This window comes from Vulpes lagopus, chromosome 9 (assembly GCF_018345385.1).
Source record: "Vulpes lagopus strain Blue_001 chromosome 9, ASM1834538v1, whole genome shotgun sequence".
NCBI classification, from domain to species: domain Eukaryota; kingdom Metazoa; phylum Chordata; class Mammalia; order Carnivora; family Canidae; genus Vulpes; species Vulpes lagopus.
The window spans coordinates 15,919,841-15,937,493 of record NC_054832.1 but is presented as its reverse complement, the minus strand read 5'-3'; positions in this window follow the sequence as shown (position 1 = coordinate 15,937,493).

Sequence of the window (17,653 nt, the reverse complement as noted above, 5' to 3'; positions counted from 1 at the left end):
CATATCCACCTAGTTCCATTTATCAGTGACTGTCAATATGGGGTAGACACCAAAATACTCCACACCCTTCTACTCCTCTCTGATTCTTCTACCACTGTCATGGCTGGCCTGACTGCTGCAAAACCCTCTCTGCATGCTCTGGCCCTGCAGCCTGGGAGACCTTCCCCTGGCCCCTCATGCCCCTGCTCATCTGCTTGGGCTCCCCTGCTTATTTCCTGTTCCTTGACCTTGCCCAGGGTCCCGCAGCCTTTGCCCTTGCAGCTCTGTCTTCCTAGAATATTTGTCTCCTGGCTTCCCCCATGCCTGGTTCATTCTCATTTCTCTGGTCTCAGCTCTTCAGTCATGTCTCTCCTCAGAGGGACTCTCTGGCTTACTTGATTTGGGCTCGTTTCCCTCCTGGGAATGGCAGCTCCAGGAGGGTAAATGCTACCCCACCCCCACAGTCTCTACACCAGTGTCTGGCATTGCATGAGTCAGCTCCAGCTCTACCACAAATACCACGGACTGGGGGGCTGAACAACAGGAAGTAGTTTTCTCACAGTTCTAGAGGCTGGACTTCTGAAAGCGAGATGTCAGCAGGCTGGCGGGGCTGTTTTCCTCTGAGGCCTCTCCCCTTGGCTTGCAGATGGCCATCTTCTCCCTGTGTCCTCATGTGGTCTTCCCTCTATGTCCATCTGTGTCTAAATCTCCTTATAAGGACACAAGTCACACTGGATGAGGGCCACCCAAATGGCCTCATGTTAATTTAATTACTTACCTCTTTAAAGGCTCTGTCTCCAAATAGAGTCCCACTCTCAGTTCCTGGGGGTTAGGACTTCAACATACGAATTTTAGGGGAAACGATTCAGCCCATAGCAGGCATACAGTATTTATTTATTATGTATTTATTACATTAGTGCAAAGTCTGTTTTCTCTGCTTCGCACTCCCTCCAGTAATCTCTTGGAGATCTGGCCTTCCGAGTGACTTGTTGATCCTATCAAATGTGAGCCTTCCAGTCCATGTGACAAATCTATTTTTCATTGTAAACTAATACATCAGAATTCTGGTGTTTGGCTCTGTCTACTGTGTACTTTAATCAGTGTCAGGCAGTCTCCAAGGCCTCTTTACCCTGGCACCAATGACTCCATCCTCAGCCTTCAAAACCAACACTCAAGTCCTGGGATGCAGTGGATGATGGTGGTACCACTGGTGCGGTCTTCATCCACCCCCCCTTCCCTCATTAATCCTATTTTACAGATGTTCAGAGATGTTAGGTAAACTATACAGAGTGGCCCAGCTAGACAGTGGTGATAGAATCAGAGCTCCCTTCTGGTCTTCTCTGTCCCCAAAGCTTGTGTGTTGTCAAGGTTCTTCCTTCTGCAAATGAATATGCAAACACAGGTGGCTACCGATCACCCAGTTCCCCGGGTGGGGAAACACTTGCTTCCTTGAAAACAAGAGAGGGAGGATGGCAACAGTGAAACCTGAACAGCCCGACAGAAGCAAGGAGCAGATGGCACCATGGAGCAGTGTCTGGTGGGGCTTCAACTCCAGCCACCCTCCTCACATCTGGGGCCTGAGCCACAGGACCCCAATCTTGACAGCCATACTTTGGCACTCTCCCCAGACCTGGATCTTGTCAACCAGAGATTCCAGATCCTTCCGAAGTAGCTCTTGCCACTTCCCCTGGCCTTCGGCTCCACCGTTGGACCAGGTTTCTATCTCCTCCCATGTTTAGTCTCATTTTGTTGCTTTGCCTCATAAGCCCTGCCAGGACCAGACCCTGGGCCCATGAGGGGGGTACCATACAGCCCCATGATTAAGAAGAAGCCTAGGCATTGACATCACAGAAATCTGACCGAAATCCAGATTCAAGCACTTGCCTTCCTGGTGAGATCTAAGATGGGGTCAGTAGTGTAGGCCAGCTATGAAGTCAAATGTGATCAGAAAGTCAAATTCTTGGGCACCTGGGTAGCTCAGTGGTTGAGAATCTACCTTTGGCTCAGGGCATGACCAGGGTCCCAGGATTGAGTCCTGTATCGGGCTCCCGCAGGGAGCCTGCTTCTCCTTTGTCTGTGTCTCTACCTCTTTCACTGTGTCTCTCATGAATAAGTAAATAAAAATCCTTTTAAAAAATAAAGTCAAATTCTTGGTACACGGTGAGCGCTCAATAAAGAATATTAAAACCTAGACTTGTGGTTTGCGTATTGTATAATGATCTCTTGGATATTGATAGCTACTTTCAGGAGTTTAATACTCACATGTCTTCCTTCCTTCCTTCCTTCCTTCCTTCCTTCCTTCCTTCCTTCCTTCCTTCCTTCTTTCCTTCCTTCCTTCCTTCCGTCCTTCCTTCCTTCCTTCCTTCCCTCCCTCCCTTCTTTCTTTTTTTAAGAATATAAGACATTTGTAGACAAGGGTTTGAATTCCAGTTTAACTGCCAACTGCCTTATGTGACCTTGGACAGTGACTTTACCTCTTAAAGATTCAATTTATTTTTCTGAAAAATAGAAGTAAGAGCTATTATTTAATGAGCCACACACTCTGCTGGAGGGGGCAGGCATTGACTCAGTATGTAATTTGATCTTCTTAACCCAATTGAGATGAAGATGTTTTTCCCTGATTTAGAGATGAGAGGCTCAGAGCCGGAGGTTACTCCACTAGTGTAGAAGAGCTCAGTCAGGATTTGAATCCTGAACTTCCAGGCTTCAAAAGTGCTGCTCTTTTGCCTGTCTCCCCCTCTTCCCCAGGAGGCTGACCATGCTGTCCCTCCCACATGGCTCTGGTGTGAACACAGAGACAGGGGAGGTGATACTGCTTTCTGCATCGTAGAAAGGCAAAGAAAATGCCAGTTGTTATTCCATCTCAGAGGCTGGCTTCACATCCCTTCGGGACCTGTCTCTGAACCCACAACATCTTCAGTGGGAGGAAATTGCCTGCAAAGCCTACTGCACTGTCCCTAAACAGCTTCCTCCTCTGAACCCAGGGATGGTTGCCTTGGGAACCAAGCAATTTTCTTGCTGTCTGCTCTGAAGACAGACTTACTGAGAAAGCTGCCAAAGATGGGCTTCTGTCGGATTATCTGGTGCAGGGGCTATTGACTTTGCTGGTCTAAGACACCTGCTGCTTGGGCAGAAGCCAGGAGGTGTGGGGTGGAAAAAAAGACTTGTAGAAACTCGGGTAGGGACCAAAACTGAAGTCAGGAAGACCATCCAACTGAATCCTGAATCTGAAGGGTACCCAGGGAGAAAAGGAGATGAGAATATGGAATATAGGGAGACCAGAAAGAGGAAGGAGGGTCGAAGAAGTTTAGAGTGGGAGTCAGAATCCAGGGAAATCACCACTATTCTTCGAGGAGGGTAGGAACCATGGGTAGAAGCAGAAGGAGCTGTCAGGATCCTGAGCCTCCCCAGATGGGCAGGTTCAATCTGTCCTTGCCTTTTGTCTCACAACCCTGAGGGAAGGAACTGCAGGATAGGTCAGTTTTCCTTGTTTTTTATAGACTTTATTTTTTTTAAGAGAAATTTTGTGTTCATAGTAGAATCAAGTGGGAAATACGGAATTCTCATGTACCCCTGACTTCACACAGGAACAGCCACCCCTCCTATCAACACTCCCACCACATTTATTACAACCAATGAACTTTTGCTGACATATCATTATCACTCAGAACCCATAGTTTATATTAGGGATTGTTCTTGGTGTTGTACGTTCTACAGGTTTAGACAAATATATAGTGACATGTCTCCATCATTATAGTATCATATGGAATAGCTTCACTGCCCTAAAAACCCTCTGTGCTCTACTAGTCATCCCATAGAACCACTGATTTTTTTTTTTTACTGTCTCCATGGTTTTGCCTCTTCCAGAATATCATATGGCTGCAATTATAAAGTATATAGCCTTTTCAGCCTTTCCATTCATATAGTAACATGTTTTTAAGGCTCCTCCTTGTCTTTTCATGGCTTAATAGCTCATTTCCTTTTAGCACCAAATATATTCCATTATCTGGATGTACCACAATTTATTTATCTGTTCACTAACTGAAGGACATCTTGGTTGCCTCCAAGCTTTGGCCATTACAAATAAAGATGCTGTAAACCTCCGCGTGTAGGTTTTTGTGCAGATAGGAGCAAATACCAAAGGACACAATAGCTGAATCATATGGTAAGGATATGTTTAGTTTTGTAAGAAACTGCCAGAAATGAGTCAATTTTGATGGTAGGAGTAGACATGAGGGAGCTCCTCAAAAGATGGTGCCTGGTGTCTAGATAAATGGTAGGGTAAAGAAAGGATGGTGGAATCAGAGATGCAAAAGAAGGGCAAGTAGAACATGAAGACAGTAAAGATTGATAAACCTGCTTCACAATTGCCAAGGCTGGGTGTAGTTAGAGACCTCTTCTTTGCCTGACCTTGATTCAGCCTTCACTGAGCCAGAGCTGCCAACTTGAGTCACACCTGCCCTTAGGAAATTCACCAACGGGTTGTAAGAATCACAAATCATTATTCTAATTCACTGCTTTTCCATTCGGCCTCCTCAACAAAGAAAAATGTTTCTTGTATTTCCTATTTCACAGTGACCAACACACCCTGTTCATACTCAGGAATACCAGCTGTGGGTAATAATACAATGAACCAAATTATGCTAAAGGCCATCCTCGCATTCACACCCAAACCCTGGACTTTTCCTTACTTTAAAGGGATCCATCTGCCAAAGCACTGGTATGTTGGAGATTGGGACTATAAATTACTCATTTGTGGGGGCACCTGGGTGGCTCAGTCAGTTAAGGGTCCTGAGATCAAGCCCCATGGCAAGCTCCCTGCTGAGTGAGGAGTATGCTTCTCCCTCTCCCTCTGCTCCTCCCCACAACTCATCCCCCCCCCAATAACAAATAAAATCTTTTAAAAAAAATTACTCATTTGCCTCCCTTCCGGGCTATAACCAGTTGACAGTAGATGCAAGGATTCATAGACCAGAGAATCAGCTTTATCAATGGCAGCAATGTCCCCTTAACTCAGTCTTCTAGTATACCATGCCCTGCCCTTGTCCTGCATGGAAGGTCTATGGACCAGCAGAACAGGACTAACTTATTAACCAATCCACCACTTTGCTTTTTTGCTTTGGCTTCTGCTAAGGAAGACAGAGAATGATGAGCTCATGAGGCTTACTGTGTCTGGGCACAAATCCAAGAAGACACAAGAGCCCTGCCATGAATGAGCAGTGACTTGAACACATTAACTTTGCCCAAAAGAGCAATGGCTGAGTGTCAGCCTCTCACCAGCCCTCCGGTGGATGAGTCAGTAATCTTCCTTTCTGCTACTGGGACTGAAGCATTGCCATCGTGTGGGATTTTTAATGCTAAAACCTGGAAGTCCCTGGCAAATCAGGACAGTTGGTCACGTTATATCCTCCTCAAGCCTTAGCATATGTGTTCTCTCTTAACGAGGAACAACAATGGAACAACCATGCGGAGAGAGGAAGAGGAGGGTTTTTCCCTACAGTGGCTCTAGCAGAACCCCCAGGCTGATAAGAACTGGTGTCATTAGTGGACTACTATGGGAGTAGGGGTGAAATTTGGGATGTAAATACAACACCCCCTTACCAACACTGCTCTCTGTGTGGTGAGACTACGGGTGATTTTTATGTTCTTTATGGTTTTCTATTTGTTCCAAACTTTCTGCAATAACCATCAGTAGCATGGGAATCAGGAAAACAAAAAGAATTAAATTATAATAAAGCAATAGGAATAAAAAGAGAAAACCAGTAATGTAAATAATAAACCCGTTTTTAAAGTGTGATCTTTTGATCATTTTCTCCTCCACCCAGATGGGGTATGTTCTGAGAAGCAAAGATACACTGATCAACTGGAGCAGAACAATGAGGAAAATGAGAAATGTGTTCCAAGTTTACTCTGGATGACCTTAGATTATCCAGTGGTCATGTTGCAATTTTTAGGAAGTTTCTGTTTCCCTATTCTTCCCTTCTCAATCATAATCAACTGTAAGTACTGGATTCTCCCAAAACACAAACTATATTTCCCTATTCCTCCCCAAATACCTTCTCTAAACTGAAATTGTGATTTAACCTTATGCTTTGTTTAAATAGCATTTCGCCTTTTTTTTTTTTTTTTGCATTTCGCCTTTTAAGCAAGTATGGCTGAAGATACAAATTTGCTCTATTACCTGCTTAACTAGATGATTTTTGGTCTCAATTCAATTACTTCCTGAATGTATGGCCTTATGTGTCCCCAAGACTCGGGTTCTTCATCCAAAGAGCGTAGCTGGAAGGCACTTTTCTCCCAAGCTTGCATGCCTCTGGGGATCTCCATCAAAATCTATGAGCACAGAATTGCTCTATACACTGCAGAATAGTGTCCAAAGATTTGCAACTACATATCAAGAGATTGGTCCTTTTTGCCTTAGGGGCCAGGAAAGATAGAAACCAATTCAAATGGAAAAGAAAACCATTAATTCATTCATCATCCATCCACCCATCCATCCATCCATCCGAAAAGCAGTTCCTAATCACCTCTGTGCTTTAGATACCCAAAGATGAATAGGTCATCTCTAGCCAGGGACCAAGTCTGAGAGGTATACTATTCAGTGGTGCTGTAGGATTCCACACCACCTTCTACCCACTCATCTTATTTCGGCCCTGGAGCCATAATGAGGCCATAATGGGACCATAAGGAGACAAATCTCATTGAAAAGCAAAGCTTCCAACCACATCTCCACTGGTGACTGATAGAAACTCGTGTTTTTCTTTCCTTTTACCCAAAGGGAAAAATAAACACTTTAAAAATGATGAAAGCCAAAAAAAAGAAAATGATGAAAGCCCTTTAATCAGTAGCCTGGACTCAGACCTAGAAAAACCAGACAATTAACACTTGAATTAGCAGAGAGAAAAGATCTTTCCTAAAAAGCTTCCATGGGGCATGCACTGGAGAAGTTGAAAATAAACCCTTTGAAAAACAGAACAGGTGGGTCTCAGCCCCTTCATAACAGTTTATTGCAAACTCTATTTCAAGCTCTATCTTGGAGCAAAGAAGTAATTAAACACACAAAAGTAGACTCACTCAGACGGAGGAACGCCCACTCCCAGAGTACTAGGCCGAGGGCAGACAAGGATGGCTTGCTTTCCCTGGACCAGATCTGCTTCACCATTAGGCAACACTCTATGTAATAAGGTGGCTATTGGAAGCCACCCAGCTCCCCAAATACCACATCCCACTCCAACTTGCCTTACGGGTATCTAAAACCCCACCCCACTGTAATTGCATCCTTTTAGGTTAAAATAGTGTCCAATAGTGTCCCTGTTATACAACCAATACCAGGTGTTGGTTAAAGTGGGCAAAATCAGGCAAGTCGAGTTCTAGATATTTGCAGGAAGAAAGGAGGTAGCTGGAAGTTGTTCGAAATGGAGAAGGTTTCTCCAGGATGCCTATAAAGAAAATGCTCAAGCTTGTAGGTTCTCAAACTTTAGTGTGCCTCAGAACCACCTGAAAGGCTTGTAAAACAGACTGTTACCCCATTTACCCCATGCCCCACATATACTTGGCTAGATAAAGAATTACAGATTCAGGGTGCCTGGGTGGCTCAGTCGGTTAAGCATCTGCCTTTGGCTCGGTTCATGATCCAAGGTCCTGGGATCCAGCACCTCATGGGGCTCCCTGCTCAGTGGGGAGTCTGCTTTTCCCTTTGCCCACTCTTGAGCATGCGCGCACATACACACACACACACACACACCCTCTTTTTCTCTCTCTCAAATAAATAAAATCTTAAAAAAAAAAAGAACTCCAGGTTCAAAGGCACATATCCTTGACACTTTGAGGCTGACCCTCTATCATCTGCTGGTATCTGATGTGGCTGAGATTTCTTTTATTCTAGTATGCTGTTACATAATTTTATTTTTATTTTTATTAATTCTATGTGATTTTGACTATTTTTAAAGTATTTTTTAGGGGATCCCTGGGTGGCTCAGCAGTATGGCACCTGCCTTCGGCCCAGGGCGTGATCCTGGAGTCCCTGGATTGAATCCCACATCAGGCTCCTTACACAGAGCCTGCCTCTCCCTCTCTCTCTCTCTCTCTCTCTCTCTCTCTCTCTCTCTCTCAATCTGTGTCTCTCATGAATAGATGAATAAAATCTTTTAAAAAATAATAAAGTATTTTTTTAATTATTTCTATGTCTTTTGAAATGAGGGCCATTTTTTTCCATGCTCAATCTATTATCTTGAGTGAGAAGTCTGAGCACGTGTTTTCAATCCTTTTCAATTCCAGGAAACCAGCCCCAGAACATCTCCAAAAGCCCAGAGATCAATTAGTAAAACTCACATTGCTCAATCTTAGAGAAATAGTTACCATTTCTGGTATCTCTCTGTATTCAGGAAGCATCATATATATGTGGTTTGTCTAGATGCTTCCTGATTCACTTGGCTCAACTTAATATTTAAAAAAGAAAAGAAGGGGAAACAAAGCCACCTGCTTAGGCTCTGATCTGAGGGGAATAATGTATACATTTCCCACTTACCAACCCTACTGTAGCATATGTGTCCCAGGAAAATCAAATCCGTAGCTTACCAACTAGTCTGTTGTTTCATAGGAGCAGGTTGTCATGTCATTTGTAGCTGTATCCTTTGTACCTAGCACAGTGCCTGATATAGAGGGCCATATGCGATCTGTTTATTAACTGAATGAATAACCATAAGGAGTAAGTAGGATGTATGTGATAAAAACTATATCTCGCTTGGAAAACTGGGAGTCAGAGTCACAGCCAGGCACCAGAGTTAGGACAAGAACCTTGAATTTCTGACATTAACCCTATTCAGCACATCCCAGGAGAAACAACACAACTTTGTTGATGATTTACTGACTAAACATTTCTCCAAAATGTGTCTTGTTCATATGCGCTCATATAAACACATAAAAGATACTCAGTAAGATGCTTGTTAGATTATCATGATGAAATGAATTAGTATAATTAAGTATTCATTTGTTTCTTAATACTTTTGCACTCATGGAACATCCTAGAATTGAATAAAAGCATTACAAAACCTCTATCTGGAAAAATGCACACCTGTACACAAGCACACAAACACGTGAAATTTTGCACCAATTTCAAAAGATTCCCAGAGCTCCTAAGGCTGAGTTAAACATTAAAAGTCCCTTTCAAAATCTTGAAATATTAGGGCTTAGAAGGGGCTTACAGATGATTGATTTCAATGCCCTCACTTTACAAACACAGAACTGAAGACTAGAGACAGGGAATTTTTGGTAGATTGACTTCAGAGTGCCTTAAGGGAAGGCATGGGGTGTCTCCTATGCAGAAGTCCCCCTAGGAGCTAGCTGGGGAAAGACAAATACCACCTCCCTTACCTCCCTGAGCTTCCTGGAGGCAGAAGTGACTTACTTTAAGCTTCATAGCCAGTTAGGAAAAGCCCTGAGACCAGAATTTCCCTCCCATTGCCCTTTCTATGACTAGTGCTGCCCCCACAAAGTCTCTTGCTGTGTTTTCATTTTCTTTTTCTAAAAAAAAAAAAGTATTATTATTTATTTATTTATTTATTTATTTATTTATTTATTTATTTTAGAGGGAGAGAGAGACTGAGCAGGGTTGGTGGGAAGGGGCAGATGGCAGAGGGAGAAGGGGAGAGAGAGAGAGAATCTCAAGTAGACTCCCTGCTGAGTGCAAGGCTCAATCCCAGGACTCTGAGATCATGACCTGAGCTGAAACCAAGAAGGATGTTCAAAGGACTGAGCTACTCAGGTGCCCCTCCTCTTCTTTTTCTTTTAATTGAAGTCTAGTTGACATACCACATTATATTCGTTTCAGGAGTATAATAGAATGATTCCATATTTGTACATATTGCAAAGTGATCACCATGAAGTCTAGTTAACATCTGTCACCATATCTAGTTACAGAGATTTTTCTTTCGTTGAGATGAGAACTTTTAAGATGTGTTCTCTTAGCAACAGCAGAGTCCCGTCCAACCTTTTCCTCTACCTTCCCAGCCACCTGTTCTCCTCCCATCCTTCCCTCTGGGCTCTGTTCTCATTGACTGCTTTCTTGTATTACATTCTTCTTCTTCTTCTTCTTCTTCTTCTTCTTCTTCTTCTTCTTCTTCTTCTTCTTCTTCTTCTTAGGTTTTATTTATTTATTCATGAGAGACACAGAGAGAGAGGCAGAGACATAGGCAGAGGGAGAAGCAGGCTCCCCATGGGGAGCCCAAGGTGGGACTGCATCCCAGGACCCCGGGATCATGACCTGAGCCAAAGGAAGATGCTCAACCACTGAGCCACCCAGGCACCCCACATCCTTCTTTTTTTAACTAAAAATTTCAGCCTATAAAGTGATAGTTACATTAGGATGATCGAAACCAAAAATTACTTGTGTATGTACAATGTGAGGTTCTCCAACCAAACTCTTTAAATATCAAACAATTAATCAAACATGAATCTCACTCCTTCCAACCCTGGGGAAACAGCATCATAAATATAACAAGTGGATAGGGCAAGATAAAAGGTGACATAAAATTGTGTACTGAAATGTCATGAGAAGCTTGAGTAAATCTTTATTATACTAAAAAAAATAAATAAAAAAATAAATGAGATCTGTGGAGAGAGATGGGACCTGAGCAGAACTGAGTTTTGTTGTTGATACCACACTGTGATGAAACCAAATGAATTGACCCTTCTAGATAATAAAAATTGTTAACTGCTTTAGAAATTTAATTACATAATGACTGATGAAACAGATTCATTGCACAGAATTGAAAAAAATCAAATGACAAAAACAAACTCTTATCAGGGTTAACCCCTGCAAGGCCCTCCAGAACATACAAAAAACATATTTCTGAGTGTTTGGCCACCAGTGGAACCTAGATCTCAGGGCAGGGCAGTAAATTACCAAATTATACCAGCAGTAAGTCATACAGGCTAGATTTCCAGATAATGTATGATGTCTCTGAACTGGGTTTTTAAAAATAAATATTAATGGTAAGTTTTGTTTTCAGCAATAACTGACTAGGTTGTGTTGGACCAACCATCCTGCTGAGGACCATAAGAAAACCCAGACAAAATATAAAGAATGCCTATTTGACAGCATCAGGAAGCTACCACGTCAGAGAATTTAGGGCCAAAGTCTGGCCAAGTCAAGGGAAGTGAAGTGAGGAAATAGAGGTCCTTTACTACTCAGTTCAATTGTTCCAAAAATAAAAGCTGCACTTAAGAGGCTGAGCGGAGCTTTTGAGATTCTCATAAGACTAGAGGGAAACAAAATGGCATTCTCAGTGCTTCAAAAAGGAGGGGTTTTAAAAAATATGCAAGGCTTTTCAATGGACAGTAGGAAGGGTACCTCCTAGGAGTAATAAATAATAGTGAAAGGGAATAGAGGGGAAGAGAGAAGAAATGGGTAGGAAATATCAGAAAGGGAGACAGAACATGGAAGACTCCTAACTCTGGGAAACGAACTAGGGGTGGTGGAAGGGGAGGAGGGGTGGGGGGTGGGGGTGACTGGGTGGCAGGCGCTGAGGGGAGCACTTGACGGGATGAGCACTGGGTGTTATTCTGTATGTTGGCAAATTGAACACCAATAAAAAATAAATTTATTATTAAAAAAATAAGTGAGAAATAGAATATCCCTCCCAAGGTTGGAGGCTTCTAATAATCTCAATCCCTGATTTGATAAGGTGATCTGCCCTTAGTTTATTTAGGTCAGTTTAGGAAAGTTCTGAGGAACAACAACAACAAAAATATGACAGAGAAAACAAATAGCAAAATGTCAGACTTTAACACAGTCATATAAATAATTATATTCAATAAAAATGGATTGAACACTGCAATTAAAAAGCAGGTATAGTCAAACTGGATTACAAAGCAAGATCCACAGGGTGCCTGAGTGGCTTAGATGGTTAAGCCTCCAACTCTTGATGTCAGTTCAGGTCTTGATCTCAGAGTCAGGAGTTCAAGCCCTGTGGTGGGCTCCACACTGGGTGTAGAGCTTACTTTAAAAGAATGTCTTAAAAGCAATATCCTATGTGCTGTCTATAGAGATGTATTTTAATACAAAGGCACAGATAAATAAGCAAAAGAATAGAAGAAATACACTATGAAAAAACTAAGCTACATTTTTGAAAAATGTGAATGTGTGATAGAATCACAAGTTTGCAGATACCTCTACAAGTTAGTAATTATTGACACTTCAATTGACCAGTTTATATCTTTCTCAAAAGTGAAGTTAACATTAATGTTTTCAAAGTGTAACAATAGGCAGGCTTCTCAGAGAAGAGGAATCATAACATCCCAGAACTAGGAGCTCTGGCATTTACATTTTAGCTTTGGATTTTATATATAGCATATTATATTTATATTATAGATATAGATATAGATGATAGATAGATAGATATATGATATATAGATACTATATGATATCTATGATTAGATAGATTATATTAGGATCTTTTTTTTAAGATTTATTTATTTTATTTGAGAGAGAGAGCACGCATGCACAAATTCGAGCAGGGGGAGGGGCAGAGGGAGATTGAGATTGAGAGTTGACTCTGCACTGAGTACCCAGGAGCCCCAGGATATTTTTTACTCTTAAAACATATATGTCAGGACACTGGGGTGGCTCAGTGGTTAAACATCTGCCTTTGGCTCAAGTCGTGATCTAGGGTCCTGGGATTGAGTCCTGCATCAGGCTCCCGGCAGGGAGCCTGCTTCTCCCTCTACCTATGTCTCTGCCTCTCTCTCTGCATCTTTCATGAATGAATAAATAAAATTTTTTTTAAAAAGCATATGTCAAAGTTGAAATTTTATATATATAAATTATATATGTGTAATGTATATTTATGTATAAATAAATTATATATGTATGTGTATACATAAAATTTCAACTGACATGCAAATTTTTCTATTTTATTTTTTAAATTCAAGTATAATTAACATACAGTGTTATATTTCAAACCTATATTATAATGATTCAACAATCTTATATGTTATTCAGTACAAAACGAACACACTTGTAAATGATAAAAAACACTACATATCAAAATGTGTGAGATTCAGCTAAAACAGTGTGTAGGGAAAAATATATACAGCTTTAATTACTTGTATTAAGAAAAAGGAGAAGGAAATTAACTCAAAGGGGATTAGAGATGTAAGCCTAAGACATGATACATAAAAATCCTAGAAGAAAACACAGAGAAGAAGCTCCTTGACATTAGTCTTGGCAATGCTATTTTGGATATGACACCAAAAGTAGAAACAATAGAAGCAAAAATCAACAAGTGGGACATCAAACTAAAAAGCCTCTGCACAGCAAAAGAAAAGATGTACAAAATAAAAAGGCAATCTACATAAACTGGATATGTGGTTAATACCTAAAGACCTCATCCACCTCAATAAACAAAAACAACAACACACAACTCTAAGTAAATCTACTAGTATCTAAGATAAATTTTAATTTGGGGCACCTGGGTGGCTCAGTGGGTTAAGTGTCTGACTTCAGCTCAGGTCATCTCAGGATCCTGAGATTCAGCCCTGCATAGGCTCTGCACTCAGCAGGGAGTCTCTCTCTCTCTCTCTCTCTCTCTCTCTCTTTCCCTCTGCCCCTCCCCCCAGGTCCCCACTCACACACTCTTTCTCAAATAAATAAACAAATCTTTAAAAAAAATAATAAAATAAAATACCTTAATTAAAAAAAAAATAAAAAGATTCTGATTAAACAATGGGCAAAGGAACTAAATACCTTTTTCCAAAAAAGACATCCAAATGGCCAGCAGGTTCACAGAAAGATGCTCACCATCACTAATCATCAGGAAAATGCAAGTCTAACCTGCAATGAGGTATCAGCTCACACCTGTTAGAATGACTACCATGAAAAAGCCAAGAGCCAAGAGACAAGTGTTGGCTAGGATGTGGAGAAGAGAGAACCCCAATACACTGCTCGTGGGAATGCAAACTGGTGCAGCCACCATGGGAAATGGTATGAAATTACCTCAAAAAATAAAAAATAAGGGCAGCCCGGGTTGCTCAGTGGTTTAGCACCTGCCTTCAGCCCAGGCCGTGATCCTGGAGACCCAGGATCGAGTCCCACGTCGGGCTCCCTGCATGGAGCCTGCTTCTCCCTCTGCCTGTGTCTCTGCCTCTCTCTCTCTCTGTGTCTCATGAATAAATAAATAAAATCTTTAAAAAATTAAATTAAAAAATTAAAAATAGAGCTACCATGTGATCTAGCAATCTCACTTCTAGGTACAGATCCAGAGGATATATATAGGATAAAAAAACAGGGTATTAAAAAGATATTGCATTTTCATGTTTACTGCAGCATTATTGGTAATAACCAAGATATTGACATGACTTAAGTGTCCATCAATGATGAATGGAGATATGTACACATATCAGAGGGTATTATTTAACTATGAGAATAAAGGAAATCCTGCACTTGGCAACAACATGGATGGCCCTTGAGTGCTTTATACTAGGTGAGCTAAGTCAGACAGAGAAAGACAAATACTGTACGATACCACTTTTGGTGGAATATAAAAAAGCCAAATTTGTAAAAAACCCCATGATGGTGGTTACTGGGGCTGGAGGGATGAGAGAATTGGGAGATGTTGTTTAAGGGTAGTATAAACTGGCAACTAGTAGATAAGTAAGTCTTGGGAGACCTAATCCACAATAACAATAATCATATTATAATAACTATAAAGTTGCTAAGAGACTAGAACTTAATTGTGCACATAAAAAAAGAAATAACAATTATGTAATGTGAAAGAAGTGTTGGTAGCTAATGCTATGGTCTTAATTATATTGCAACATATAAATGTATCAAAATGTTGTACTCCTTAAATTTACATAATGTTATATATCAATTATATTTCGATTTAAAAAAAGGAGATGGGTTTAAAATAAATCATCCCAATTCTACCTTAAAAAGTAAAAAGATGTAAAAGCAATTAAACTCAATGTACAAGGAAGGGAAATAAAAGGCCAGAAATCAATGAAATAGTTAACAACAAGGAAAATAAATGATAGAAAAATTAACAAAACCAAAAATAGTAAAGAAAAAGCCAGGAAAACAAAGTTGCTAATATTAGGAATAAAAGAGCACCATAACTACATATCCTACAGATATTAGGAGGATAATAAGTCAATATCATAAACAACTTGGCCAGTAATTTTGGCACCTAGACAAATTCTTTGGGCAACACGACTGCCAGAAATGAACAAGAGAGGAATGACTCAAATACTGCTACATCTATTTTTAAAATTGAATTCATAATCAAAAGAAATGTCTTCACAAAGTCAGATGGGGTCACTGGTAAATTCCATCAAGGACTTAAGTAAGAAACAACAGCAGAGTATGTCAACAGATGAAGGGTCAGCATCTCAGCAGCAGGTCACCGACCTTGGTTGCTGGTGCTACCATGCACGTGAGTCCCAATCTCTGTCCTTTTCTTCTGAATTTCAAATTCCAGGGAATAAATTTAATTAGTTTGGCATGGGCAGGTAGACACGACTAGAAAAACCAAATTGTTGATGGCCAGTACGGGTGGGGATCAGGGGTACTTATATAGTACTGACCAGGGCACAGGGACTGACTCAGTTCTGATCATGCTCTTCAAAAAGAGAGGGTCTTCCCCAGTCAATCACCTCAGAGCACCTACTGCCCCACTGCAGCCCAGGGTGAGAAATACCCAACTCCTGCAACTGGACAAACATAGTATTGGAAAAAACAACTAGTATCCAAACTCCATACATTCATTGTATTGTCATCTGAAAAACCAGTCCCAGTCACCGTGAGGCTTCAGGCACAACAAAAAAGATAGTATTGATCTAGTAACACATGAGAAGATCAAGTAGTGAAACAAGCCCAAGGAGTACAACACATAAGGTTGTGCCAGGTTTTCTTAACCAGTCCCTAAGCTTATACAATCCTAAAACAAGCAAACAACTTCCTCCCAACCCCTACTGCAACCAAAAAAAATTAACAACAAAACCACTCCCCCGCAAAAAACCCCAATGATCCTTTGGGATCACTACAGCAGTATCTATATTATAATCCCCACTTTCCAGATGGGAAAGGTCACAGAAAGGGGCAGAGGCCTGACCTGTCTTGCTATAACATTCTGGTATATTGTACCGTATGATTTCTGCCTGCATAGTTTTACTCCTTAAAAGATAATTTTGAGCCCCCTGTGATTTATGTTTGTCTAATCTGGGTGCCATCTGGATGAGAAAGCAATGGGGTGTAGCCAAAGACCAAGAGGTTCCTGCTTTTCCTGTGTTCTTTCGTTCCTGGATCCCCCAGATTTTCCTGCTTTGCCTGCCTCACCATTTTGTTGAGATTTGTTGCATTTACTAATGTTGAAACAAGAACAAAGATCATAAAGTAGAATCGCTGTTCAGTTTGCAAAAGGTGACAGAAAAGGGCAAAAATACATATTTAAAGAGGCTCCTTTTTTTAAAAGTTGAGTGATTATTTCCTCTCAGAATAAAATTATGTAAAATCATTCTCTGCAAGGAGGGGGAAAGACGGCCTTTGGAGAATGAAGCTAAACTAATTTTAGCTCAATTTGCATTTCTAGTACATTAACAACTTCAGTTGTGTGGAGGGGAGGAGAGAGGCTGACCCAATTATGCATCTTAAGAGGGGCAGGCCAGACAGAGCTATGCCTGCAGATGCTTACTCAGGCCAGACAGGTATGCTTCTGGTGCACAGCTTGCAGACAGGTGACATTCCTCCCTCCTCTTCACCCCTCAACTCTGGAGTCAGCCAACCTTCAACTTGAATGTCATGAAGACTCACTTGAGCAGCATGATTCGGTGGACAGAGTGAGGTACTATTCCTTGCCTTGGGCAAGTCACAGCCTCGTCGCTTCCTATTCTTTTCTGTGAAATGGAAACAACTGGTGGTTCTTGAGGAGATTCTGGGTAATCATGTATGCAAAGCACCTGGCACAAGTAGACTTTCAAGAAAGGTAGTATGAGATCATAGAAGATACATACTGATCCCTGCATTCACAGAGCTCTGGAAACCCTTGTCATTTCCTAAGTGATAGAAGCACAAGAAAAATCTTTTGTCCTAATATTTGATCTTTGACTCAGCTTCCTGACACAGGGCTCTTAAAACCCTCACCATATTCTGGGTAATAGGAGTGTCTTTTGTTCTATGAAGTGACTCTAGGTGGACTCTTGGATGGGGCTGATCAGCAGGAAGACAAAGCCATGATTATAGGTTTGGAATTTTCAGCCCTGCCTCTCATTCTCTTAGTAGGGAGAAGGGCTGAAAATGGAAATAATGATCTATCATACCTATGTGATGAAGCCTCCCTTAAAATCCTGAAAGTGGGGTGCCTGGGTGGTTCTGTGGTTGAGCATCTGCCTTTGGCTCAGGGCATGATCCTGGGGTCCTAATGGAGTCCCACATCTAGCTCCCTGCAGAGAGCCTGCATCTCCCTCTGCCTATGTCTCTGCCTCTCTCTGTGTCTCTCATGAATAAATAAATAAAATCTTTAAAAAATAAAATAAAATCCTAAAAGTATGGTGTACCGAGAGCCTCCAGGTTGGTGAACACATTCACATACTGGGAGATGATGCACCCCCACTGCACAGGGACAAGGCACCTGTGCTCAGGACCCTCCCAGGCCTCACCCTATATATCTTTTTATCTGGC